The sequence below is a fragment of the Haemorhous mexicanus genome, chromosome 6 (assembly GCF_027477595.1).
Source record: "Haemorhous mexicanus isolate bHaeMex1 chromosome 6, bHaeMex1.pri, whole genome shotgun sequence".
In the NCBI taxonomy this organism is placed as follows: Eukaryota; Metazoa; Chordata; class Aves; order Passeriformes; family Fringillidae; genus Haemorhous; species Haemorhous mexicanus.
The window spans coordinates 4598614-4625853 of NC_082346.1; the positions used below are offsets into that span (position 1 = coordinate 4598614).

Below are 27240 nucleotides of genomic sequence, written 5' to 3' on the forward strand. Positions count from 1 at the left end.
TTCCAGATCCCAGTGAAGTCACCTCAGTTACTGGTTGCTAAATTGATTACTGGCTGTTGCATCAAAGCCCTTTCTTTTACTTTTAATAAAATTTGTTTCACCAGGGAAAAAGTAAGAAAAGCAAGGCAGTTTGCAATGATCACACAGGGTTTGTGAGAGCCAGGCTGGGCAGGGACTGAGGTGGCCACAGGCTGTGGCATCCTGGCTAGGATTTTGCCTCCTGACAGCAAACTGTGACTCCCCAGTGTTTTTTCTTAGTGAAGAGAGGAGTTTGCCAGGACAAAGCAAAGGCTGAGGAGCCCAGCTCCTGACACAGGTGCTTTGAAACTCTCCAGAGGTGCAGCTGCCTCAAGAAGTGTTTTATGAAAATATTGGGCTGTTCAGCCTAAACCTATCTTTTTAAAAATTCTCTTTCAGAAGAGAAGAAGTGCTGTGCTGACCATGCATGAGGAAGCCAATCTTGTTGCTAATGGATACAGGATAAAGTGTGAGGTGATATTTGTTCAGCTGAGTCACTTGCAGCCAGAGGTAAGTGACAGTTCTGGGAAGTAATAAGCTGTCATGTAGTGTTTCTTAAATGCATGGATTTTCTGAAACCCTGTTCAAGGGGTCAATAGCAGAGCAGATGCAATTGTCTGCTGTATCACAGAGACCTCGAGAGTCAACTCTGCATTTCCCTTTATTTTCATTCCCCTGAAGTGGTAAACTTGGAGAATTTCCCCCCAGAGCAAGGGAGCTTTCACTAGATGTTGGGGATGAGAACTGCCTGTTTAGCTTTGGAAATTATCTTCTGTATTGTTATGTTTTATTCCACCTGTTTATTTTATTGTTTTGTTACACGTTATTCCTTGAGAAAGCAGTCTGCTTATTACTACTACCATTTGTTAGACGATGATATTTTAATTTTTATTTGGATTTTTGTCCTAGTGGTGTACTTGCTAAGTACAATTTACTCACAGTCAAGGCTGGTCAAATCAAACTGTCAAAATCTATGCTAGGCACAATTCTCATCTTGTATTTGGTTATTTCTGTGTTCCAAAGGGGTCAAACTAGGGAGGTATAAGGAAATACAACAGAGAGAGAGAGTAAATAATCCAGACCCTTCAGAGGATCCACTAAAGAGGAAAAGACTGAGATGTGCACAATAATGAGTGTCATGGAGAAAGTGATTAGGGAGTGACTAATGCATTGTTTCTGACAATACAGGACCTAAGGGGGTTCCAGTGTTATAATCACACAGGGAATTTAAAGCAAACTTTTGTCATGCAGGGCATAATTATTTTGTGGAACTCGTTGCACAGGATGTTACAAGTTCAGAAAAATAAGATATATTACTGAGGATAGGGCCATGGGGGACTATAAACATGATGGTACAGTGGCAGTGCCCTGAGCAGCTGATTGCTGGAAGCTGAGAGGGTGTACACAGGGATGTCATTGTCATATCTTTTGAAAAATTTCTTTGCTAAGATTTCTTCTCCTGGGAAGCTGAGAAGCCTCAGAGAAAAATGAAAGCAATAATTATCTGATTTGCTTCTCCTGTGTTTTGCTGCTTTTGGAAAGTGGTTTGGGCATTGTTTACCAACCGGTCATTGTTTGATTGGTTTCATGTGAATTGGTTTTTACTTAATAACCAATCACAGCCAGCTGTGTTGAGGTGCTAGAGAGGCACAAGTTTTTCATTAGTATCTTGTTAAGCCTTCTGTAAGTATCCTTTCTCTATTCTTTAGCATAGTTTTAGTATAGCATTCTTTAGTATAATATAATATCATATAATAATAAATTAACCTTCTGAAAACATAAAATCAAATTCATCATTGCCTTTCTGCCACAGAAGACCCCAAAAATACCACACAGGGATTTCTGATTCGTCCTGTTTCTGTTTTTTGCCCTCTAAGAATCTCCTCCTAAGAGCCCAAAGACAGGATGCAGGGCAGGGATGGACTTGAGTCTGACCCGTGGGGTTGTGTTCATGCACACAGCTAGCTATCCAAAAGAGATCAGAGGCAGCAGAGGAGACACAGGCACTCAGGATGTGCTCTCTGAATCAATGCCATGGTCTGGTGGGGGTTTTAGTAGCCAGATAAATGCCAAATCCACTCCAACCTCCTGCAGTAGCTCAGCAACACCAGTACACACCTGCAATGAGGTGTGTTGGTGCCCTGCTGGGAGGTGTTTTCCAGTGTGCCTGTAACCATGGTCTCCTGGCCAGCCAGGCTGTAGGGCTCCACAGAATCTGTGGGAGCATCTCCTCTACTCTCAGAGCCAGTTTTCCCACTGAAGGGACTCAGGCTGTGCAGAGGAGCAGCATCCAGCTGCACAGCTCAGCTGTGCCAGGGGCACTCAGAGGAGGATGAGGATGTGCTGTGAAGCATAAATACCTGTTTGGCAGGGCAGATCCTGTTTTCAAGTGCTCAAGTGTCACTGTCATATTTTCTGAAAAATCCCTTCACCAGGGTTTCTTCTCCTGGAAAGTTGAGAAGTCTCAGAGAAAAATGAAAACAATAATTATCTGACTTCTGCTCCCTGTTTTGCTGCTTTGGAATGTGGTTGGAGATTGTTTATCCAACAGGTGGTTGTTTCATTGGTTTAATGTGAATTGTTTTGACGTAATGACCAATCACAGCCAGCTGTGCTGGGGCTCTGGAAGCAGTCAGAGTTTTCATTATCATTCTTTGTAACCTTCTGTAAATACCCTTTCTCTATTCTTTAGTTTCAGTATAGCATTCTTTAATATAATATAAGTACCTAAAATAATAAATTAGCCTTCTAAGAACATGGAGTCAGATTCTCAATTCCCCCTTCATCCTGGGGACCCAGCAAACACCACCCTGAAGTAAAACAATATGATAACAAGATACTGCAAGGCCTCCTGGGGTAGGTGAGAGTTTGTGTGTGCTGTTACCCACTGGTAAATATGAAATATCTCCCCCTGAGTCATGAACAGGGATTCAGGAAGGATTGTGTATGGAGAAGTGATCAGCATGGAAAGGAAGAAATCCAGTGGGAGAAATGCCTAAAATCTGGTTTAAAGCTTCTTTGTAACTTTGAGAAGTATTAAGAAAGAGAGGATGCTTTCAATCTAAGATGTGGCATGATAGCAGCACCAAGGCAAAAATACAGAGCAGATTTTGTGTGATGCTGTGAAATAAAGGAAGGAAGTTAGGAAAGGGCAGTGGAGTGACTCGGGAGGGATTGTGTTCACAGCAGGCACAGCTGTCTGTCTGTTTACAGACTGGCCCAGGAAATAGGAGTGAGAAGTTGCTGGAACACAGGGAGTGACGAAGGCAGCCTATATATCCATGTCTGGGGCTAAAAGGCAAAGGGAAAAGCTTGGAGTATCAACAGAGATTGCAAATGGCAGAGCAAAGCTTTATAAAGCTTCAAGAATACTTTCAATCCCTGCCCTGATGGTAAGTGGGTGTCTGGGCAGCACCTCTCTGAAAAAGGAACCCATGGACCTTTCTGTGTGTTCTGAGGTGGGGGGAATTGTGTTTTCCTTTGGGAAGGCTGCTCTGTGAGGCCAACAGTGAACAGTAAACTCAGAAATGCCCCAGAAGTGCCAGGTTTCTGAAAGATTTGCTCTGGCTTCAGTCAGGAGAGGACAGGGTTTCTCATCCCTTCCTCATTAAGGAGGGAGCACAGCTCTCTGCCCTGGCTCTGTCTAGAGACAGAGATTTTGCCTCAGAAAATTAGAAGGCATTTTTTCTGCTGAGATACTTAACAGCATGGCATAAATTCATCTCTCACTCACAAATTAAATTCAGCAGATGCATGTAACAGGTCCCAAGTGGGCAAGTCTCAGGTGTAGGAAAGACTTCTGGAATTCTTTTGCTTTGGCAAGAATTGAAGGGTGGAACTTGCTTGTCCTTTTTCTTTTGTGATTGTCTTTGCTGAATAGAGTCACAGACTCATAGGCTGGTTTGGGTTTGAGGGGACATTAAGGATGATCTAGTTCCTCTTGTCAGGGACAGCTGCCACTGTCCCAGGTTTCTCAGAGCCCCGTCCAGCCTGGCCCTAAACACTTCCAGGGATGGGGCAGCCACAGCCTCTCCAGGGAACACACTTAATTGTCTCACTGCCCTCATAGTGAAGAAGCAGTTTTTGCCAAATTTATTTGCCTTACAAAATACATAAGTAAATGTTAAATTGGTACATTTATTTTAAAATTACCTAGAAGCAGCTCAGGTTAATATATCTGTACATTTTATTTCTATACTAATGGTCACATATTTATGTTTTGTAAATCTCATTACTCTAAGTATTTTGAGCTAAGTATATATTGAAAGTATATATTCTAAGTATATATATTGAAAATTATTGAGCTGCAGGAAATTCTGAGAGTGGGTTTGAGTGCTGTAAAAAAACTGTGGAATACCCTTCTTCAACCATGCTTCTACCAGAAGTGTCAGAACGTGATTGCAACAGTTCCACTTTAAAATCTTCTAAATGCATATGAACATCAAGACAATAATATCTGCAATATATTCCATCTTGTGCAGAAACAAATGCCTACGTGCATTTAAATTATAGAAAAGAGCATGACTTTAATATTAGATTTCTGTAATCACAAGTGTAAAAGCCCTTTTGTACACAAACATAATAATAATGGCTGAGATTCCTCCCCAGAAAGCAGAATTTCTCTCAAATCCTCTGTTCCTTCCTGTAAAAGCAGAGTCAGTATGTAACAGCTGTCTGTATATGCATCTCTGAGCTGAAATTAGCACCTTGTATTACTGGATTTCATTTCAAAAGGACTTTCCAACAACCTACCAGGTATTTAAAGGATGCACAGTGCAGTTGTAATGATACAGGTTGCTTATTTATTTAACTTGAAAGCCTCTCTCAGCTCCCTGTATCCCTTTCTATATGTAGGAATTATGAGACCTTGAATAATGAACGTGTTATTTAAATTGTGCTGTGGCACTACATAATGCTGAGAAGTCATTTTACACAGTTCACTATTCTCACAGTCAATGGTGCTTGACTTGATTGCCAGTGCCTCATAGCTAGAGTAGATCTGGGCAATGTTTTAAATTTGTTAAAAATCACTTAGACAAAATTGTCTTGAATGAAATAGAGCAGGCTGGAGAGCTTATTCATTCTGATAGTCTCCTAAATGAGTCTTAATTGTCATGCTTAAAATTTCCATCATAAAGTACATTTTTTATTTAAAAAAAAGAAGAAATAGAAGAGTAAAGGAAGCTGAATGTTCTACCTGGTCTCTGCAAAACAATAGTGGAAGAGGCAAACTCAGCCTGACACCCTGCCTTAGGATTTTAAACCACAATTCAGGACAACCATGGTTAAGGAAATATTGTGCCCACAATTTTTCCATCATGAATAAGGACAAGGTGAGTAGAGCTAAATTCTTCCCATGCATCTTCACTGTGCTGGGATCCAGCAAGTGCCCTGGTACAGCTCCAATCTGCCTCCCAAAACTGGTGTTACCCTCCAATATTGATTTGTTCAGCAAGGCTAGTTTGACTTGCCCAGCACCCACCATGTGCATTCTCATGATGCAGCCAACTAAGAAAGGTTTTGCTAGGACAGCACATCACTTCCTGTGTGATAAAGCACTAAGAGGTTCACTTCCAGCTTCTGGGAGCCTGGGAAAGGCAGATTTTAACAGATGGAGGGAGGAAAGGCTTTCCTGTGAGAGCAGCACCACAGAGCTGGTGTGCTCCTTGTCACCTGGGAGTAGGCATGGCCATGGGCATGTCATAGTAGAGTAGAGGAGAAAAACCCTACAAAGTTCCCACCTCCAGACTGCAAGACTTACTTGAAAGGCAGCTCTGAAACACAGCCTTGCTCAGATCAAGACAGGATCACACTGAAATGTTGCTAAAAATGAGATTGTCTTTGGAGTGTGCCTGAACGCTCTGGGATGCAATCAGAGTTTCTCTTGGGAATGTTTTGGCCCAGTGTCCACGCAGGTTTTCAGGTTTCACACCTGTATCTGAGGGCTCAGAGCTGTGCTGTGGGTCAGGACTGGCTGCAGCCATGTCACCACTCCTTGTCTTCTTCTTTCTCAGGCACATGGAAGAGGAATTGCTCGTGGAGCAACTGGTTTTGATACCCTCCTCTTTGCTTATCCATTCTCTTTGTTACATCAACCATGGATAATCCATGTGTTTTCTTCCCCACACCTTTTTGATCAATTTAACTATCTAATGAGGTCTTAACAAAATGAAAGAAAGGAATCTTTATTTCAAGGTACTAGAGTTCTTGGGACATGGATTTGAAGCAGTTTATGATCAAATAGTATTTTTTAATTTGTCCTGATTCATGTGAAAGTAATTTGAATCCACATTAGTATTCTATGAACTGATCATTAACACTTTTCAACTGATTTAGTAAACATATATTGCTTCCAAAATAAATAGAAACAGGAAAGGAGTACAGTTAGTGTAGCTGAAGCATGAAAACATGCACATTAACATGCAAGGCAAAACTCCAGTGTTGAAATGGGGCAGCACATTAAGGTTATTTTTCTGGCCATGTTTTCACATCTCCAGAGGATCCTTAAAAACAATGCAATGATCATCCCAAAGTACATCTTTTAATAATTCTGCTTTGTACTTCACTACAAAATGGTGAACTGGGTGTGATAAATGAATTGTCACGGCTCCCCTGAAAGTATTGGGTGGTCAGGAGAGGATGCCATGGTGAAGATGAAGAACACATCCTCCAAGGGGCTTGGCTCTGAGATAAGCCCATCAATATTTGCACAGCCCTTTGGGCATACAAGGCTTCTCTAGGGGCAAAGTCTCTCTGTCCCCCAGAGGAAAGCCAGGCCAGCTCTGATCCACAAGCCATGAAATGACACACTGCTGTGCCCAAACATCAGTCTTCCTCAAAGCTTGAGGCTCTCAATGCTGGGCTGGTGCAGCTCTGCCACGTTCAGATCTGGGCTGGCTCCTGTCCTGAGCCTGTGGCAAGCAGCTGGAGGAGCTTTGGCTGGCCTCTGCTGAGAAACACACAGCCCCCCAGCACCGTGGAATTTATTCCTCTTCTGTCACCTGCTGCTGAGTTTCACCTGATAGAGAAGTAAGGATCCTTGGAAATGGGCTCTTCCCTCAGAAGTTGACTTTTTACCCCACAGTGATGCCTTGTGCAGGCTGCCCTAGAGCAGAGGCTGGACAGAGCTAAAGAATAGAGCAGGGATTTATTCCAAGGATCTCCTCCATGGACCCACCTTGGGCAGCACCAGAGCCCAGCCAGGGCTGCACCCAAGAGGAACCAAAATGGCCCCAAAATGCACGAGCGCTCCCGGGGTCTCTCCCTGGGATCAGTTCTGCTCCATTTGCACCTTGCAGTTCATTGTCCCATTCCAGCTTTAGCCCAGGCAGTCCCACACTGCTTGTTTTTCTCTCTCCAGCCCACGGGGTTTGTGCTCTTGGGGCTGAGATTTGGATCATTTGTCCTTGGTGCCCAGCTGGAGCAGGAATTGTTTTGTCTCCCTGCTCTGTGCAGAGAGCTCACCATCCCCTCATGTGAAGCCCAGACCCACCCACTAAAGCAGCACAGAATGTGAAAAATATAAAAGCCAAAACCTGAGACTTCAGTAGCCGTTGAGAATGAGGGAACCCTCCACTTCTTCCTTAAAAAAAAAAAAAAATTGTAAGGGCCCATTTTGAAAGATTTGTCCAGTTAGCTCACCTAACACATTCTGCTCTACCTACAAGGCTGTTGAACTTAACAATCCTCCTAGGGCTGAGGCATTAGGAAATTGCTGAGCTGCCCAGCCCTGCTAACAGCATGAGGCTTCTGAGTGTTTCCAAAATCAGAGGCACATAGCAAACTAACAGAATAGAGGTGCCTCTTGCTTTGCTGACTTGAGCTCTGTTTCCTGCAAGCTCAGTCTAGGTTCTTTTTGTAGCGCTGAGTGCAAGTGATTTGCTGAAATCTGTGTGGACTGATACTTTGGATAAAGCTGGGAATGGAGCACCTATCCCCACGCCTCTGGAAAATTCAGCCTTGGGCAATTTGGTGGGTGAGGAGTGTTTACTGATGGGAATGAGTATTTTGAGCTTCAGCTTGTACTCCTTGGGCATCATCTCTCTGAAAGCTCCATTATAATTCTTCTGTGAAAGCTGGAGAGGTATTTGGTGCCACGCAGCTCTCTGGAAACCCACTTTGTGTGCAGTGGCCATGCAGAAGGGAAAAGGACATCACACTTGTATTTCCAAGCCTTGTGGAGTGGTCCCATGCTGCTAAAATGGAACTTTTTTCTATGAGGTTTCTGGAGGGATGCTGACAGCAGCTGATGAACATTTGGCAGAGCTCAAGAACAGAAGAGGTGACAAAGGTGACAATCTCCTTTCCACCTGGCTGGGGCCAGCTCAGGTGCACCACCTGCCAGCAGCTCCAGGACAGGCAGCCCCTCCTTGGCTTTGGATTCATCTGGACTTGAAAGGTACCAAGAAGATTTGAATTCCACCTCATACCTCATGCTGGGAGAATGATTCAGCCTAGATCTGCTTCTACTTACACTGTTTTGCTGTAATAGCTTCTAAAAGATCTTGTAGGAGTATGGTAAATACCTGCAGGGCCACACATTGTTCTGTTCATCAAGTCTCTCAGGGTCAGCCTTGTCACAGTGAGGTGTACTCCGTATTTTTCCTTTCTGCTCTGGTGCCTCACTGCTAATGGAGTATTCCCTTGCCAGAGAAACCTTATTTTGAAATCTTAAATTCTGGTTCCAGGTTAAAGCAAAGATTTTTGCAAGTGCTGCAAACACTATTGCTGACTGGCAGCTATGTCTCAGCTGCACATATGGAAAGATGGAAATTTTTAGTGAAGAGGCACAAAGTGCTTCTTGAAGCAGAGATGTGAGCTCACATCAAATGCAATGTATGCAGGGGGTCTTTTTTGTTGTTGTTGTTTTTGCACTGCATTATAGAAAAAGGTTCATTACAAATAGTAATGATACAGACCCACACTCTTGTGGGTTTAGTTCTAACTGGAAATGCACTGAGCCACCAAAAATAATGCACCCCAGCCAGCTTCCTTGGGACTGTGGTTGTCTTCTCCAAAAGTACATCTTTAACCAACAGCATATAAAAAGAGCAATGATGACATCCAGAGGACAGATAGTTTAATCATAGGTACTGTAGGTATCCCCAGCAAATTTCCTGGGGGTATATCCCTCACCTTTTTTTTCTGTTTAAAATTTGTTCCTATTAAATCAGTTATTGACAGCCTGTTGAGCTCCTTTAAATCATAGTTTTTATGAAAATGACCTTGTAAATTTGAGTGATTCACCCCCAGTGCAAAAATTACATGTATATGATAAACTTTTATTAGTTTCATCATTTTTTGTGTGCATTATCATTCTGTGTTATCTCTGAGTCCGCCTGAAATGTGAAGCACTGCTTTAAGCTACTGGAAAACTTCAGGTTAATAGCTGTCTGGCTTGCTTCACCTGTGAGGGCTCCTACTGTGGAACCTCTCCCTCTATGTAGGTTTTTATCTAATCTGTCTTAGTAACCTTCCATACTCTGCCTTGGCAGGTTGGTTTTTTGGTGGTTTTTTTTTTTGTTTTGTTTTTTTTTTTTTTTTTTTCTTTCAATTTTGTTTGCAAGTGCAAGAATATTGGCCAGGTGCACCATATGTAGAAGCCACTGCACAGAAAAACCTCTGAGTTCCACAGAAATATCCAGGGATGGGTGTCTATTTCACTTGGATATTTGAAGGAGATACATTACCAACGATAGTCTAAGCACATCTCCACCATCAGAATTTAATTGAAGCATGTTACCTATAATAGGTTGAGATATTTGTGTTCTTCAGCATTTTATAAATTCAGAAACAGATGGGCTATGACCAGGAAGCAGTGGAGAACAGACTGGCATAAAGCAGGTTGGCTCTCTGACAAGAGCAGGTACAGCTGTGGGATGTATTTTATTCAGCATGCCCACCTACTGTATCAGCAGCCTGCCCTACCAGCAATTCAACTACAACTGACTTAATGAAGAGTAGAAGTAAGCATGAATCCAGACTTTTCATGGATCATAATATCTGAGAACCCAGAAGGATCAATATGAATGAAATCAAGCCAAGTAAATTTTTTTTTCCTTGCACCTTTACGTGCAAGAGATAACAAAAGCATTGGAAATTTGAAGGGGGGGGGGGAAAACCCCACAAAATGTAACCAGTTTGCAGTGTATACAAATGTTCCCCTTTTGGTCTGTCTTTGGTTGGTTTTTTAATTAAAGTAAGAAGATGTTAGGAATTAGCAGCCTATGACTTAAATCACCACAGTTGTGCCAAGAGACATGATGAAGTGCTGGCTAAGGAGGCTTCTGTTGGTAAAAGACAATTTGTATGGGTGACATAAGGGCCAGTTCTTGAAGGTTTCCTGCAAGAAGTGTGCAAAGGGTGCTTTTGCTCCCATTTGTGCCAATCCTTGCAGGCCCCATAGGGAAAAAAACTTCTGTGGCTGAAGAGGTCATGGAAAGGAATCCTTGATCTGAACATTCCCATTCCTTAATTGGGAATGTGGTATTTGCTATTTTATGCATTTAAAAGAGGTGCCTCTCTTTGTCTTTTGACATTCCTTATACATGGATAATCCCCTATTTAGGTTTATTGTACCTCTTTGTCTCTGTTTCTATATCTATCCAACATCATATATTCTAACCTACAGTAACCCACAAAGGGAATTTGGAAAAACAACAACCCATAATTATTTTATATGGTGATTGTCTGACTTGAAATATTGAGGTAATTATCAGGTTAAATTCCTATGATCCCTGCAATTTCTATGAAACCTGGAGATGTCAGTACCTGAGTTCTGGCATATCTCTTAAAGTAAAATTATACCACCTCAGCCTAAGGTCGTAATTAAAAATGAAACAAAGCTAAGTGAAAAAGGGCTGCATGATTTGAATTAAAAGCAGAACAAGCCCCATAATTGTCAAGGGTGAAAAATGAAGTGAGCTGGCCATAAACTCCACCCTTCAGGGGCCACAAGCAGTGGGCAAGGCTCTGTTTCATGCAGCTGGACACAGGCAAAGGGGAAGCCAGGGGTGTGGGACCAGGAAAGAACCCTAGGGGCACTTGCTTTGGAAAGGGAATGGCAGGAAAGACGTGGGAAAAGCCTAAATGAGAAGGGGGTTTTATAAATATAGCTCTACTGGGACTTTTGTTTGGGAGGTAAAACTTTGGTCTCCAAAGTGACACTGTTGGCATAAATGACCTTTATTTGTATCTGGGTTTCTAAGAAAAACTTTAAAACCCAGCTAAAAAGGATTTTGAAGAGTTCTGGTGAGCAGGAGAAAATGCAGCCTGGTCTGTTTGTGCATGTGTACCTCTGTGTGTGCACATAGATGTGGAGTGGTGCTTCCATTGAAAACCTGCAAGACTGGTGGGGTTTTAGGGAATATTCCACAGCCTTATTTTAAGGACTCTTAAAATAAGAGCAGTGGAAGCCATAAGGGTTCAAATGACAGAGGCATGACTGGGAGTGCCTCTTCAAGAGAGCCAAACAAAGGGCTGCTGCTCAGGAATTCATTTTCTAGAGCTCTTGTGCTGGCTGAGCCGTGCATGCCGCATCTCTTGCTTGCATCTCGGTCTCTCAAGGGTTTTCTTTTCTCTCATTCTCTTGTCCAAGCTTCACATTTAACCTTTGAGGCAGTTTTGAATATATCCCTCCATAAATCATCGTCCAGCAGCACTAACCTCAGGCAGCTCTTTAGTGTTTTTGACTCCCTTCTCACACTGCTCCTCCTCAGGCTTCTGCTGGTCATTCTCATTCCTCTCCTGATGATTTTGTCACTTCTCTTCAATGTAAAACTCAGGGGATCTCTGAGACTGCACACTGCAACTGTGTTTGTGATGTTGGGGCCTCTGCCTGATGCTGCACTTCGCTTCATTTACCTTTCTCATTTCATTGCTTTCCCCATGTTCCAGCAGCACTGCCAGCCCCCTGCTACTCCTATAGGGCTGACATCCTGTCCATCAGCTCCTGTCCCCTGCAGCCTCCACCAAAATATGGTACCTTTCATGTTGGTGACTCCCTCAAACACACTAAATCCTCTGTGGCCTCTGGATTTTTTTCCTGTTTGGTTTTAAATGTCCCCTAGCTGTTCTGATGCTGCAAAAACACCTCTGGACCTACCGATCCTTCACAAGCTCTTTAAAACCCTTCTCTGGTATTTCTTCTGTCAGCATTTTTACAGCATTTCAAGACTAGTTGGTGTCACAAAAGTGAAGAATATTTCACAGTGAGGGTAAAATACTACAGTCAGTTCCATATAGGCTTAGTTCTGAGAAGTCACTTAAGCAAAGTGTGACGTTGAAGGAAGGGATAAGTGATAGCTCAAGGAGATTTGTCCAGAAAAAAAAAGTCATTTTTTATTTCCTTTTTTATTTCCTTTTTTTCATTTTTTATTTCCTCATTTTTTCTTTTCTTTTTTTTTTTTTTTCAGATGACTGGGGAAAATAAGATTTATGTAAACAAATAAACAGGGGAAAAAGGAAAAAAATAAAAGGAAAGAAAAAGTTGTAGTCCTGTCAGCTCCCGAGGTACAGAAATGGTTCCATCCAATACTTGCCAGAAGGAACCTTTGTCTCTTTTCTGAAGCTGTTTCCCTCTGCCACCTAGTCCCACAGCCCATCACACTGAATATCTGCAGTGCTGAAAGTATTGTTCCTGAAGGGAGTTCAGTGAAATGGTTCAGGAAAGCTTCTTGATTAAAGAGGTCCAGCATAGGAACAGCATTATTTGAGACCTGCATTATTGTGATAGCTACAACAACAGGCACAAGTCTGCCTTCAGATCTCCATAGGCGTTTGCAGGGAAAGCAGGTGGTGAGCTGGGAGATTTGGCTGAGGAAAGCACTCAGGTGCTCTGTTGAAGAGAACAACATAAAATCTTCAGAGGAGATGAAAATCTTAAAATCTAAATCTTAAAATCAAAATAAAATCTTAAGAGGAGATGCTCTTCAGCACCAGAGCAGAGCAGACAGGAGCATCTGTTAGGATCAGCCCTGCACTCTCTGGTTCTGGATGCAATATCTGATTGCTGGGGGAAGGCTGTTGGGTGTGTGCTCTCCATCACATCCCCTAAGGTGGCTGCTCTCTTCATCCTAACTGTCCAGAAACTGAAGTGAGAGCTGGGAAAACTCAGGGAGCAAGTGAAGTCAGCCTCCCCCGCCTCCCCACCCGAGTAAAAAGCTCCATGGTAACTTTGAAGAGCATTGAAGGGAGCTGAAAACCTGAAGCTTTAAATCAAGGTTTAAATAGTGCACCATTTCCTCAGCTGTCAGGCAGCTGTGGCTCTGGGTACGTTGCTCCTGTGCAGGATCATTCCTCCTCCTGTTGGAGAAGAGGCTGGGGTGCAGGGCTTTGCCCAGGTGAAGCTGAGGCAGGGAGCAGACCTGTTACAAATCGTGGGAATTCACCTTCCAGAGGACCTGGAGTCCTGCTCTGAGCTCAGCAGCTGGGCTGCAGAGTGACACTGCAGCTTGGTTCAATTCCCTGGGTGAGGAGCATGTGGGAATGTTAGGGAATGTAATATTTAGGGTGGCCTGCTAAGGACTCTCTCAAGTTCAGAGCAGAAAAAAAAAAGATGCCAACTGATCTTTAGGAAGATTTCGATGTGTGCAGGCAGAAGGCCCAAGAGCAGAGAAGGTGAAAGTGAAACCACAGGTTTTGTACAAAGAGAGTAAAAGAGATGAGCTCAAATTAATGCAGGGAAGGGTTTTTGTGAGGCAGTGTGCTTGTAGTGGGGAAGATAACATTTAGGTGCTGTCATGGACTGAACAGGAGAAGGATGTGAGTGAGCAAATAAGAAGGAAACAGGAACAGCAGTTGCCATTTCCTTATCCTCCTTTTGGCTTTGAGTTTTTAAATTAACAGGTTGAAAGCAAGAGTCAGAGAAAATTCTGTAGCACTTGTGCTCTGCAGCATCCCTGCTAGACAGTGCACACTGCTGCTGGGGAATAACATCCTTTTTGGTAGTGCTCAGACTTGAACTTGAGAGTAATATCTCTGACTCAGTCACAGGCTGTTGTGGAGGGAGATTAATGCCAGGATTCATGGCCAATTCTCTTTTTTTTTTTTTTGTGGGTCAATCTACCTTCAAAATAAAGCATATGCCAGTTATTTCTCTTGGAAGGGAAAGAGAGAGCTGATATGAAACAGAGATAAAATCTGGAGCATAATTAAACAAGCATTTTTCATATCTTTATCATTGTCTTCTTTCTCTGCCCTGCTTCTGTGTCTTGTTCTCTCTAAAGCCATTGCAAGAGGGATGGATGCTGAAGGAGAAGCAGCTGGGTTTGATGCCAAATAGGTGCTCCAGGTTTTATCTGACACATGGCAAGATGCATTCAGACATTTTTGTTGTGCATCTGATTGTGTGAGGCATTTTGTGAGTAGCCCACCCTACAAATTCATTGTGTTACTGTAATTGTCACATCTTCACAGCAATTTTCAATTCAGCTTCCACAGTTTCCTCACACTTCCAGCAATGAATACCTAAAATAGTTGTAAGTAACAAAACTGAGACTGCAGTGAGGCTTTGAGAGTGGTGAGCCTCCTTCCACACTCCTTGGGCTCCTGTAAAAGAACATGTATGCACTGTGTTAGCACACAGAACTAACTTTGGGAACATAAAGAGTTATACAAACAGCTTCCAGACCTGTCATTACATGAGGGGGCAGCTTCACTGCCCCCACCTGATGCAGCATCTGTTTGTCTTTCTGTTAGATGTAGGCACTCACCAGGCTGTCCCTCCTGGCTCTTTACCTGCTCTGCTGTGTCCCATAAACCCAGCCCTGCCCCAGCCCCGACACCTTCTGAGAGGTTCTGCTGCCCTGCCACTGTGACAGCAGCAGAAACATCTCTGCTGGCCATGACTGGAGCTTGGGATGTGTAAAACAGAGCTGCTGGAGAGCAGCATATTGATCTGTTTGAATGCTTGTGCTCTGGGCTGCTGTGTGCTTCCTCTTGCCTCTGTGCTTGGCTTTGCCTTTCACCTCCCCAGTGCTGTGCAGTGAGTCCCAGGGGGCTCTTTGCAGACTGTCACACCCTGGTGTCTGCTCTGCTCACAGATACACAGGGTGGGAAATGCTTTTCTGCTCCCTTTCAAGTGGCCTTAGCACTCTGAGCGCCCCCTGCACGAGGCACGGCAGAGCAGGGCATGTGGGGCTGGGCTTGTCCCTTGCTGAATTGCTCCAGGGATTTTGGCACCCATCCTGGAGCTGATAGCATTTGTCATGTGCTGCACAGGAGCTCAGCACAAAGGTTGCAGATGCAGTCTAGATGTTGTGGATGTCATTTGACTCCTCTGCTGAAGTGACTTGTGTTTTGGAGGGTATTCCTCTGGGTTGCTGCAGCTCCCAGCCCTCTCCAGTAACATCAGAGGTGTGGTGAAGGTGAAGGGTGCAACAAAAGGGAGCAGGCACTGAGTTCTGTCACCTGCTATGATCCAAAAAAGGGACCACAGGACCAGAGAAGGAAGGAGCTTCAGCAGTGAGACATATTTGGGGGAGAGGAGCAGCAGAAGACCTGGGAGACAGAAACAGCAAGAAGAAGGTGTGGGAGAGCAGAATGGTGTGGGAGAGCAACCTCCTGAAATCTGTCTCCAGATAAGTAAAAAAACCTGGGGAAAAGTTAGCTTGGTTAGCAAACCAGCAAGGCTGCAAGTATGTAGGCAAATCATCACATAGCTGACGTGATGGATGATCTTTGTGGAAAATATCATCAAGCAGGATCTGGTTGATTGCTCATGTGGGCAGCTTTGCAAACTGCAAGTACGTGGTGCATCAGGAGTCAGCTGCATGTGCCCCTAAATTTTTTAGAAGCCAGATTTCCCCCATGGAAACAGTGCTGTTCAAAGTTAGCCAGCCTTCCCAAGGCTCAAAGGGAAGCTTATAAGTAACAAGCTGTGATGAATTTTCTGTTTGTTTTGTACACACTCAAGAAAATGCTGGGATGTTTTGTTTGGTGATGAATCATCCTGTGTGTGCACACTCATCTCTCAAATGCCTGAAATAGACATTTTGTATTTTGGGACCCACTTCCTCATTAACAGAGAGAATATGTCAGGTCTTACAAACCTTCTCAGCAACTGGGTAGGCTTCATCTTAAAAAAAAAAATAAACAAAATACAAACAGTTGAATTTTTTTGGCCTCCAGTATTCCTATTACTGGGCAGCCATTCCAGAGCTTTTATCCATCTTATGACAGCCAAACCCATTTTATTTCTGACCTTAGATTATCCCTTGCCAGTTAATAGCATGTGAAGAAATGAATGAATGATCTGCAATGCCAGATTGCAGAATAAACAAAAATGGTGTCACTAAACACCATATCCAGCATTTAGGAAGGAGATCTAAAGTAGATTCAGAAAGGAAAAAAATCAATGCAGAAGGCCATATAGCTAATTACCAAGTACAATAAATGACTACCACGAAAAATAGGCCATGTCTGGAATAATCTCTGTCAAATGTAGCTAAAGACTGTCCTCCTTAATCCCTTTAAGAATTGAGAGGGTATTAAAACCTGGAACATGTAAATCAGTTGTGAAAGTTTACAATTCACTGCACCTCCAGGATCTCCAGGTTGATAGGCGTGGAGGGAATTCCAGCATGTCACTTTAGGAAAACTTGAGATAGCCAAGACCAGCTGACGTGGAAGAAAACCTCTAGCAGCAAGTCTCAGGTTGTGTTACAAAGGGTGCTGTGTTTCACAAAAAAGCATTCTGGTGATGGGGGGGCCGTGACATGATCTCTCCAAAAGGTGCAGGAGGTGAGATGAGCATCTGTCTCAATCCTTAGGGTTTGACAGGAGTGAAACATATGCTGCCTGGCAGGTGAGCCCACATTTAATCTACGTAGCACTTTTCTTTAATGCCGACGGTCCTGGCAAGGGCTGCCTGGCAGTAGGGTGGCTTTTACTGAGCATAACAGGAGTTTTGTTCCCAGACACAGAACAATTAGTGGGTTTAGCATTGCAGAGATTCTGAGAACTGCTGGAAAGTCTGAAGGTCTGGGTGTTGGAACATTTTGAAATAGTTGTAGTCCAGCGTGATGGTCTTCAAGTGCTTTTATCCATGGTGGTCCTGTTTCACAGGAACCAGAGTTACTACAGAGGGTCCAGGAGTGTGAGCAAAATTTGAAATTGTATTGTTTCCTCAGTGATCACCACAGAAAACCCTTGTGACAGCACCATACCTTCACAGTTATTTGTCAATAAGGAGCAGATTTGCATGATGGTGTTCTTGAGCAGAGGAATGTGTTAACACACTCCCACATCCACCCCAAAAAGAGACACCAAGTCTTCAAAACCAGGGGAACTTTTAAATAAATGAATGAAGAAGAGTAAAACATCATCTGTTTGAGGTAGTCAGATTCATAGATTATTTAACTTCTCTGCTGCTGTGCTGACTTCTCAGTTGTAAGGCAAAACCCCCTAATTTCTCATCCCATTTTCTCAGTATCATGAAGATATTTATTATCACTTACTTTTGTAACTGTTTGTTCACATTTGTCTCTTACAGGAGATGCGAAGAGCTGTCTGTACTCCAGCCTTTCTTCAGGATGAAGCTTTTCTTTGCATTTTGTTATTTTAGACTCCTTTAGGTTAATAAATTTCAGCTCCATCAGCTTTTCAAGCCATCAGGAATTCTAGCACAAGTATATCCAGTGCATATTGAGTCATTTGGAAACAAGGTTAGTAATCAATATGTCTAATTTGGGAAGCAATGCAAAAGGTCTGAGTATTTGTTGCTAGAATAACTCAGCTCTTTGTATGTTTGACTGGCTGCAAATGGAAATATTCCTGCCTTTCAAAGAATTCAGCATGGACATAAAGTTCCACTGGCATGGATGATACAGGAGGATCAGGGCACATAAACTGGGCACAAAATAAAATGAACTCAGTATGCTGCAGATACAAAGATATTAATAACTCTTACCTGTCATAGCAGTAACTCTTACCTGGGCAAGATTGGCTTAGTCTACAAAAATATCCATTCTGTTCTATTTTTTTACCTGAATCCTAGTAAATACAAAAAGATATTCTCTCAAACAGTGTGGTGTGTGTGACCTCCCTCAGCTGTCCTCATTAGCTGGATGCCCTTAAAATGTGTGTATTAGGAAATGATGCAGAGGTTTATTCATCAAAGTATTGCTTCATTCTCATACATGCACAGCTCAGCTGGGTTGCAATTAATAGCTGAGAAGGCAATGCCAAAATGGACTTTAGATAGAGTCCTGGGCTGTGAGGAACTATAAGGTTACACATTAAATTACCTGCTTAGAGATCAAAACTCATAAGCCAGAACTAATAATTGACAGTCACAAGACAGCAATTTGTTATTTCAGGTGAGCCAGCTTTGAAGGGATCACAGAAAAAAGGAGTTCACGTGCAGTTTTAGCAGATATCCCACAGGAATAAGAAGGTGGACAGCCCAGATTGCAACTGTGAAATATAGATAAAGCAAACTTGCAAAGAGAAGGAAATTGGATTGTATGAAACACTGCCAAACAAAACTAAGGAAAAAGAAAATAGACTAATCTGGTGAAATGTAGAGCACAAACTACAGAATAAACTGGAAACAGTCCTAAATTAATAAAAGAGAGGTAGAGTCCAGCAGTAAATTGAAATGCAGTTGGTTGAAAAGCACATATTAATGCTCTCCTTCCCTCCAACACTGCTTTCTCTGCCTGGAGTAGCACTCCTCAGAGATTTTGTTTCTCACTGCCATGACTACTCATTTTTTTCAGCAGAGATAATGAGATGGAGGCAGGGATAGCCTCCTCTCATTCTCTTACTCCATTTCATTTCTCTCCTTCAATTTGCACCACGGCAGTGGCAGCAAAAGCATCAAGGAGATGAGTTGTGAGCAGTTCGTGGTCAGCAGTGAAGAGATGCTCTGCAGAGGGTCCTAGGTGGAGATTCAGCTGGGGCTGGGACACATTTCTGAGCTGGGTGTCTCCACCTCCACATGACCTGTGGGGTCCTGCCTGGGACCCAAGAGAAACTGAGTCAGCAGAAGGAGAAGAAGACAGCCATGAGACTTTTTGGATGCTTGGCTGTGTTGCTTCATCCACCACGCAGAAGCAGTGCTGCCAGGAAGGCTTTTTTAGCAATAACCACCCCAAAATCTGTGTGATTATTTCCAGGATGAAGTGCTGAGGTGCTTACAGTCAGCACTCAAAATGGAGACTCTGCTCCTTTGCTGCTTCACCTGGAAAGCACAGAACAGGAGCAAATGCTAAGGAAGGTGTGTGCCCTGCAGTGCACTTGTGCAACCAGAAGCCAAAATTAGCAGGGGGACCATCTAATTGTATTTGTTCTGCTTGCAAATAGACACCCCCCCTGCTAATTTCAGCTTCTGCTTACAAAAGTGCTCTGCAGTGCTCACCCCCCCCTCCCTTCCTCCTGCTCTCCCCGTGGTTTGGGTTTGGTTTTTTTTTTTTTCCTTCACTCAGATGTGATTTCTCTACATTTCCAGCTCTATTTTCTCAGCCTTTTCATCAATATTTAATATGTGAGTGGAACAGTGGGCAGTTAGTTTCTTTTTCTTCTTCCTTTTTTCTCTGTAAAAGTGCTGGTGCTGGGCTCTGGCTGCAGGAGCTCCTGGCTCCTGGGAGCACTCGCTCTCTGTGCCTGCATTAAGGAGCCAAAGCCCAACCTGAGGCTGCCAGAGGGGCTTTAAAAAAGGCAATAATGACTAATTGACCTCTTTAATGAGCTTAGGAGTTATAAAGTAGATAATTGCAGTGCATATGACATATTTTATCTAGGTTTTCAGAAAATCTCTGATAAGGATCTACATGACAGGCTGCTTCTGAAGATAAACCTAACAGGGGCTGAGAAGGACGTGGCATAGAAATACAAGAAAGAAAATGAATTTTCTGTGCTGAGGGTTCCCCCCAAAAGGGAAGAGTTAAGTGTGATTAATACCTGGTTTCATAGTTTTATTTTAAATAAATTACCTAGCTAGAAAGGCCCACCATAATGCACTGTATGTGCTGATGATACTAAATTATGATGCATACTGAGCACAAAGTGAGTGGCAAGAAACATCCATCGTGCCTTAGATCAGCTCAGTAATTGAGCTGACACATGGCAAATTAAATTTATTACTGAGGAATGTGGAATAATGCACATTGTTCTTGATATAGGGATGACAAACATAAAGACCCTCTAGAATATTTTACAAAATAATCTTTACTAGATGATGGCTGTCCTGAGCAATGTACACAAGGAGAGAGAAACACTGGAAAAGCTGAAAACAGGAAGGGCTGGCTTTGGCATTTAATTTTCTCTCTGTTGCAGTGTATTTCTCCTGCCCATTCATTCCTTGTTTTTCCAGCTGCTCAGTTTCTCAGGCTTTCTGAAATCTCCTCTCCATACCTCATGGGTTTGCTAGGATGAAAACCAAAGGAGTGAGCTGGATGCATGAAGAAAAGTCCCCCAGTCTTGGAGCTTAAAAAGTGCAGCAGCTGAATTTTAAAATGTGCTGGAGCAGCCACCCTGGTGACACCATCCAATTTATCCTTTTATTGGTGCAGTAAAGAGAAGTGAAAACAGGTGTTTCATAGGACAGTGTAGCAAGACTCAAGTGAAATGGGTGATGTGGGTTTGGTTACATCTCTGGCTTTTCACAGTGTGCACACTCTGTGGATTTAAAACAATTCCTAGCTAAGGTCTGAGGCACACAGCTGGATCTGGGGAGATCTGATGAGCTAATTACTTAACCCAGATCCAACAGCCCAGGGCAGTGACTGTGATTTGTTTTGGTCTTCCAGGGTTAACACCAGCACTTCTCGTTATCCTCCTGTGTGGCTGCTGTGACTCCAACACTTTATTTTCACCTTACAGTGGTGTATCTTGGAATTCACTGCTTTAAGTCAAGCTGGACCCTACTTTTCTGCCTTAGCTTCTGTTTCCAGCTCATTTTGCCAGGTGTGGTGGGCACTTTCCTGCTGAGAATTAGAAGCTGGTGCTTGGGAGAAGGCCATGGGAATGTGGGATGGAAGGAAGAGAAAGGGGTCAAGGCTTTCAGGCACAGAAAAAACACTCAGACATTTGTAGGAGAGGTGGCCAAGCAGATGAGCAGGGCTGCCAGGTGACAGAGGAGAAAGGGAAAAATAAGATTGTTTTGGTTTGGGGCTTTTTTTAAGGAAGGGCTAAGTTGGGGCATTTGGGTAGAGAAGCCTGGGGTGCTCAAATTGACAATAGCTGAGGGGGTGCCACAGCCACAGGGGCCCAGCTGAGCACAGGATACCTGGAGAGCTTTGCTGACACCTGAATTACAATCAGAACTGTGCCACTCATTAAAATTAACATCCTCTTAGAATTAGTCCTTTCAGTTGCTGCTGGTGGGTGCTGTGGTATTATTATTTCTGTGGTGTGTGCTTCTCCTTCTGTATTTTAGCCATCAGGGTGGTTTGAGTTCCAGCTCCCAGTGTTATGCTGATGACACATCTATGTGTTTTTTTTTTTCCCTTGACTACTCAAAGCCATTTAATCTCTTTGAATTTACTTTGGATGTCAACATTTTGAAATGTCTCTATGAAAATCTGTCACTATCCTCCTAATGTTTTACTTCATTTCTTTTGCCATCTGAGCTGTCCTTCTTGAAGGCAAGGGATTGCCCCTTTTTTTGGATCACGTTACACTTTCTGTTTACCAAGTCATCTTTTTATTACTTGGAAACATCTCACAAACCAAAGACACAAAGAGAAAGAAATTTAAAAGCTTACCTTTGTAGCACATTTTACTTTCCTCTGGATTTATCCCTGACAGAATTCAATTGCAAACAAAACAGCCATTGATTCAACTCTTAAAATACATCTTGTGAACAATGGGTTTCTAGCTCAAAAGCACAGGCCAGATCCCTTCCTTCTTTTGCAATTTTCAGTGCAATTTGCTTAGGATTTAATTTTAAATTGGACCTCTCCTGAACTTAGCAGGCTGATTTAAACTAAAAGCCTTTTTTTGTGAATGTCTGAACACTCTTGGTGGCTCAATATTTGAGCCATCTCCTTGAGATTCTTGAATAATTTGGCTTTCAAAGTTTCAAGTCACAAAACTTTTTGGCCGTAAAATTTTAATTGGAAGTTATTACTGGGGTGAAAAAAAATTGGTAGCCTTTTTTTGTGAAGAAAAAGAATCTTGTCTACTGTTCTGTTAAAAATTGTTGGAGTGAAAGATTTTTTTAAGTGAAAGGAAATGTGGGGATAGGAAATTTAAAAAGATAGTGGATCCATTGTCACTGCAAAATGTCCCAAAGTGAGGAGGTATGGCATTTTTTAAGAGGGATGATACATGAATCAGAAGTTGGGAATTGATGAATTTGCCTCTCACATCCAGCTCTACAAAGGCTCTGTCCAAGTCCACTGGAGTAACTTCTGTATTAGGCATAGGAATTTTTTTGAGGAGGAAATCTTTCAATTAAATTTTAGATATTGTTACCTGCTGATACTTGCTTAGATCTGTTGTGGTAATCCACCTTCAAAATTTTGCTCAAGGTGCCACCTACTGCCTAATTTCCATTTCCTAAGAACTCTAACAAACCAGAAATCAGACTTTTTATCCTGTACCATTCTACTGGGTTGGTCTGTTTGACCTCTTGTAGGTTATGATGAGGAAAGTGCCTTGTTATTTAGTAGATGAGATGTCCCCAGCATTTGAAAAAGAAAGGATGTTTGTATGTAATGCCCTGTGCTTCCCCATGCCATTTGATAATATTGATCACAGAAGCTTCTCTCTTGCCTCCAGGAAGCTTGAGGGGTAAACAGAAACACCCTTAAATGACTTAGACCCTTCATCTCAGATTAAAGCCAAAAATTTGACTGGGGCAAATGGTTTTCCATGTCAGCAACCATCCCTTGAGAGCCTCTTCAAGGGTCATTCCTCTTCTCCCTTTGTAAAGCATCTATTCAATTCCACTGAAAATTGGTGCATATCTATCCTGATGATTTTAAAAGAAATCATCTATAGGCAACAACTTTTTCTCATGGGTTCAGCATTTAAAATCCTGTCCTTTTCCTTATTACCTATGTTTTGGGTTAATGAGGAAATAAGCTCTCAGAATCCATTCCTGCTGCCATCCTGCAGAAAACACTTCAGACAAAATCTCCTGAATCCACCTCTGCAACCTCCTGTCCTCCTCAGTCATAATCCTCCAGTGGATCTCCTCTGTGCCACACAAGGTGTGTGATCATGGCATGGCAGTTTTTTTGTTATGTCCACCAGTGGTTATGAGATCCTGCTTGTCTTCCCTTATCATATCTCATCCCATGAAATGCTCCTTCTGAGCTGGTAAACTGCAAGGCCACTACCTTTTTCTTATATAAACCACCATTTTATTTTCCCCCTATTTCTTTGTGTTTTGTTTTTATTTTTCTCTCTCTTTTTTTTTTTTTTTTTTTTTTTGCAGTGCCCACAGGAAATCTATTTAAGCACTGGAACTATCTTTCATAAAGCAAATATTGCCATCAACTTCACCACCAGGTTGGACTGGGCTGTGAGCTTGCTCTCTCATTATCTACATGAATTTCAAAAATATGTCTAATTGCTTAAAAGTCAATGGGATCTGCTTTTCCAAGTTACCCCAGGGCTTTTGAAAATTCCTCTTCATGAGGAATGAAACCAGAAGTCAAACCTGCCTTCCACAAGTGACCACTTTCTGTGCCTCTCCTTGCTACCTCCTCTTTCACAGCTTGTTGGATTCCTGCAGAGTCACAATTTAATGTATGAACTCCTGAGCTCTGCAGAACAGACCCTGCAATCCCTGAGCCCACAACTTCTGATGGGTCTTTTGCTCCTCCTCTTCCTCCTCCTCCTCCCCCATCCCAGCCAAAGGACAGCAGTTGCCTTGCAGTCCCCCAGAGTTTTTGCTTTTGTGGAGTAAAAAATGACCCTCTCCCCATGCCTCCTGCAGACTGCTTGTTTGCATCAAGGTAAACATTTAAATGTCACCTAAATGTAAAAATAGGTAGGAGGCACATTAAAGGAACTTCATCTCCACTTCACATCAACACCACCAAACACATTGTTACAAGAGTGACTAAAACTGTCTAATAACATCATCAGTGGCAACTGGTCAGTAAAAATGTTTTTTAATTGTGACTTGACTGTGTTTATCAACCTCTTTTTGTGACATTAAAAAGACAGCAAGAGAAACACATGGAGACATTGTCCTCGAGGGAAAGGATTAATCATCAGTGAGTGAGCAGGCCTAAGCAGATGGTCAGCTATGCTTTCCTGAAGTCATTTCTTCTATCCACCATTCAGTGTCACTGCCAGAAATAAGGAGAAGTGTTATCTTGACATTGAACATCTTTATAATAAAATCACTAATTGGTGTCTAATACCAAAGGCTTTATAGCTGCAAAACTGCAGCGGAGGTAGCTGAGTGGTTGACTGGGTTTCATTTTAATAAATGCTGTTTTCCAAACCCTTCCTCAGTGCTGGCCACGCTGTGCTGTCACTGGGAGACCTCTGTGCTGTGGTGGTGTGTTTGTGTTAGCTCAGCTCCAAACACAGCAGCCAGGAGTGTTTTACCAGCACAGCAGATCAACGTGGTGCTGCCATTGTGCTGCTGGTTTTCGTGTATTTCATGTAAGGCTAATATTTTGCAGGAGATGTTCTTTAGGATTTAATTCTCAGGTTTTTTTTTTCCTGTCTTTTTGGCAACCAGAAAGGGTCTGTCATCTTAAATTATCGCTTTTGGCCTTGGAAATATATTTTTATGAAAGCTGAAAATGTGTCAGCATTGGACATCCGTGAAATTCTCATGGTTTGTTAAGGATTTCTTTTTCTTTTGTGCTTCTCATTTTAGCCAGGAGCATTTAGAGAAAATATTTCTCTCCTTAATAAACCATCCACATTTTTTTAAGGTGCAATCAGTACTGGGATGGAAAGAGTTACACATTACAGCAGTTATGTGAATATAGCTGCTGTCTTTAGTATAATTTGAGTGTGTGGCTCTTGTTTCCTTCACCCACTTTTTCATTTAGCAATTCTTTCATCACAAGAACAGTGAGATTTTGGCTTCTGCACAGCAAAGCCATTCTGGAGTCATTTGGACACTCTGGGCTGTGTTTTGGTGTGGTTGAGGCCACGCTGTGGCTCAGCAGTTGCTCTCTTGAGAGGACCTTTAGTGGTGCCTGACCCCAAGGCATCCAGTGTGATGCTGCTGTGCTGCAAACTGGGCCTGATCCCAGGTCCATTTAAAGCAGCAGAAAGGATCTTGTAGGCAGTAACAGGCTCTCAAACCAGGATTTTGATTCCTCCACTGTGAAATTTGAAATTTGCAGAGAGGGTTAATGCCTGGAAAATCATATAAATATGCTATGTCATAATATTATATCTCCCAAAATATTGGTAAAGGGTGTTTTTCCCAGAGATTAGAGCATTAGTGAAAAAATAATGATTAACCTTTAAAATCAGATTGGCATTTCTTTTTTCTCCAAATGTAGAATTAATACACATTTTTTAATCATTAGTGTAATTTTCAGGATGATACTTTTGTTCTTTTGGCTGTTGAACTGTTACGGCTGCTAGTAACCCTTCAAATTGTTTGCTTCATTCAAGCATTCTTTTTTGAATAATTCATTAGGCATTATTATCCAAGCGTGGAACACCTCATTTAGCACTGGTGATCTTTTCCTTATGTGTAGCTGACAGGCAATCAAAGTTTTTATCAGTGCAGAAAATTTGCAATTCAGAAATGTAGTTGCAGCAATTAGTAGCTATCAGGTAGCATAGGAAGGACAGCTTCATAAAAAGAGAGAGTTGAATGAGCTCAACTGATGTTAGCACAAAAGTAATGGATAAAACTAACCAGCTGTTTCTAAATTTACCAAATGGAACATTCCTTTCTCCTCAGAATAGAGGCTTTAATTAACTTTGTGTTATGTGCGGCTTCACCAAAGGAGAAGTGAAGAGGTGACAGAATGTCCCTCTTTGGGTGCCCTTCACTTCATTTTGTGACTGTATGGAGGCATGCTGTGGATGTTCAGCTCCCTCCTCCCTGCAGGACAAACCTCCAGGTTCCTCATTGCTCACCTCAGGCCCACTGGACAGCAATAAGTTTTTTTTAATGTATGGCAATTTTTTTCTCCCTGTCTCTCACTGGTGCACAAGCATTGCTGTTTTTATGCTTTGCAAGAGGCTTGCTGAAGTTTGGGCAGCAGAGGTGTTTTGTTGAGCATTCCCAGTGCGGCTCCTGCAGTGACCCTCAGTGGCAGAACACGGGTAAATAGCTCTAGGAGTAAGTTCTAGACTAAATAGTTCTAGGAAACAAGGTGGGAGGAGAGGAGGTGGAAGAGGAAGGAGTGAACTCCTAATTTCATATTTGACCAGTCACTCTGGTTCATTCCCAGCTTGCAGATCAGGTGAGGTTTATGCTGGATTTAGCCCAAGGATTCATATTCTGGAAAGCTGAAAGAGAAGAAGAAAGCCTTTGCAATGCTCACTGGAGTCCTGGAGGAGACCTGGGCATTGCTCTTTTTCCTGGGATGATTTATGTGCTTTGCAAAGGGTTGTTTTCAGGATTTACCTTCAAAGACACTGGGCCTGCTAAGGGGATCCCAGACCCTCACATTCTGCTGAATGCTCTAATTGGTTTGTGACTGAATAACTCCATCAACTCCTCCCAACATTTTAGGAAGCAAGACTGCTTCCTGACCTCCCTGATGGTTCTTACTTGAAGGAGAAGTGTCCTGGCACTGGATCCTAGACACATTCTGCCTCAAACAGCTCAGCTGCCCAGCCAGAGTGGTGGGTGGGAGAGGAAAGAACCCTTTCCCTGGGCTCTGCCTCCACACCTGGCCACAGGGCAGGGAGCCGGGAAGGCTGGATCCCTCAATCCCACCAAGCACTGGAGACAGAGGCTGCTGAGGGCATTTTCTGGGGCCAGATCTCCTGGAAGCCACACAGGAGTGTGGCTCCACTCCTGTCCTGTCTGGTGGCCTTTCATGGGTGAAGCTGTAGCAATGTTCTCTTGCTCTTTAACATGTGTCCTTCAGAGTCCAAGAGGAAGGAGAATGCCCAAAGAACAGCCCAGCTGCTGCAGGAACAAGAAGTTATGTGGAGCAAGGCACTACATCAGCTAGATTCATGCCATGGTGATGGAGACTGCAAAATCTGGTGGCAAACACAGGGAATTCATTGCAAGGTAGTTTAGGAGCATTTAACACTCTGCTCTGTGTGCTTGTTGTGGGTCCACAGGATTTGAATAAAGCTTCTAAGCACCGGTACTGAGCCACA

The 27240-nt window shown here is 42.8% G+C and overlaps 1 long non-coding RNA gene across 4 annotated transcripts; it reads left to right on the top strand.

Annotated features, from left to right (window-relative positions):
• LOC132328476 (uncharacterized) lies at positions 1-27240 on the top strand. Of its 4 annotated transcripts, none has more exons than XR_009486780.1 (5): positions 1-316; positions 418-528; positions 8239-8416; positions 17510-17681; positions 27000-27240. It is a non-coding gene; the product is annotated as an uncharacterized LOC132328476 (long non-coding RNA). The 4 variants fall into 4 exon arrangements; XR_009486781.1 differs by lacking the exon at positions 27000-27240 and adding an exon at positions 26355-26985; XR_009486779.1 differs by lacking the exon at positions 27000-27240 and adding an exon at positions 23405-24429.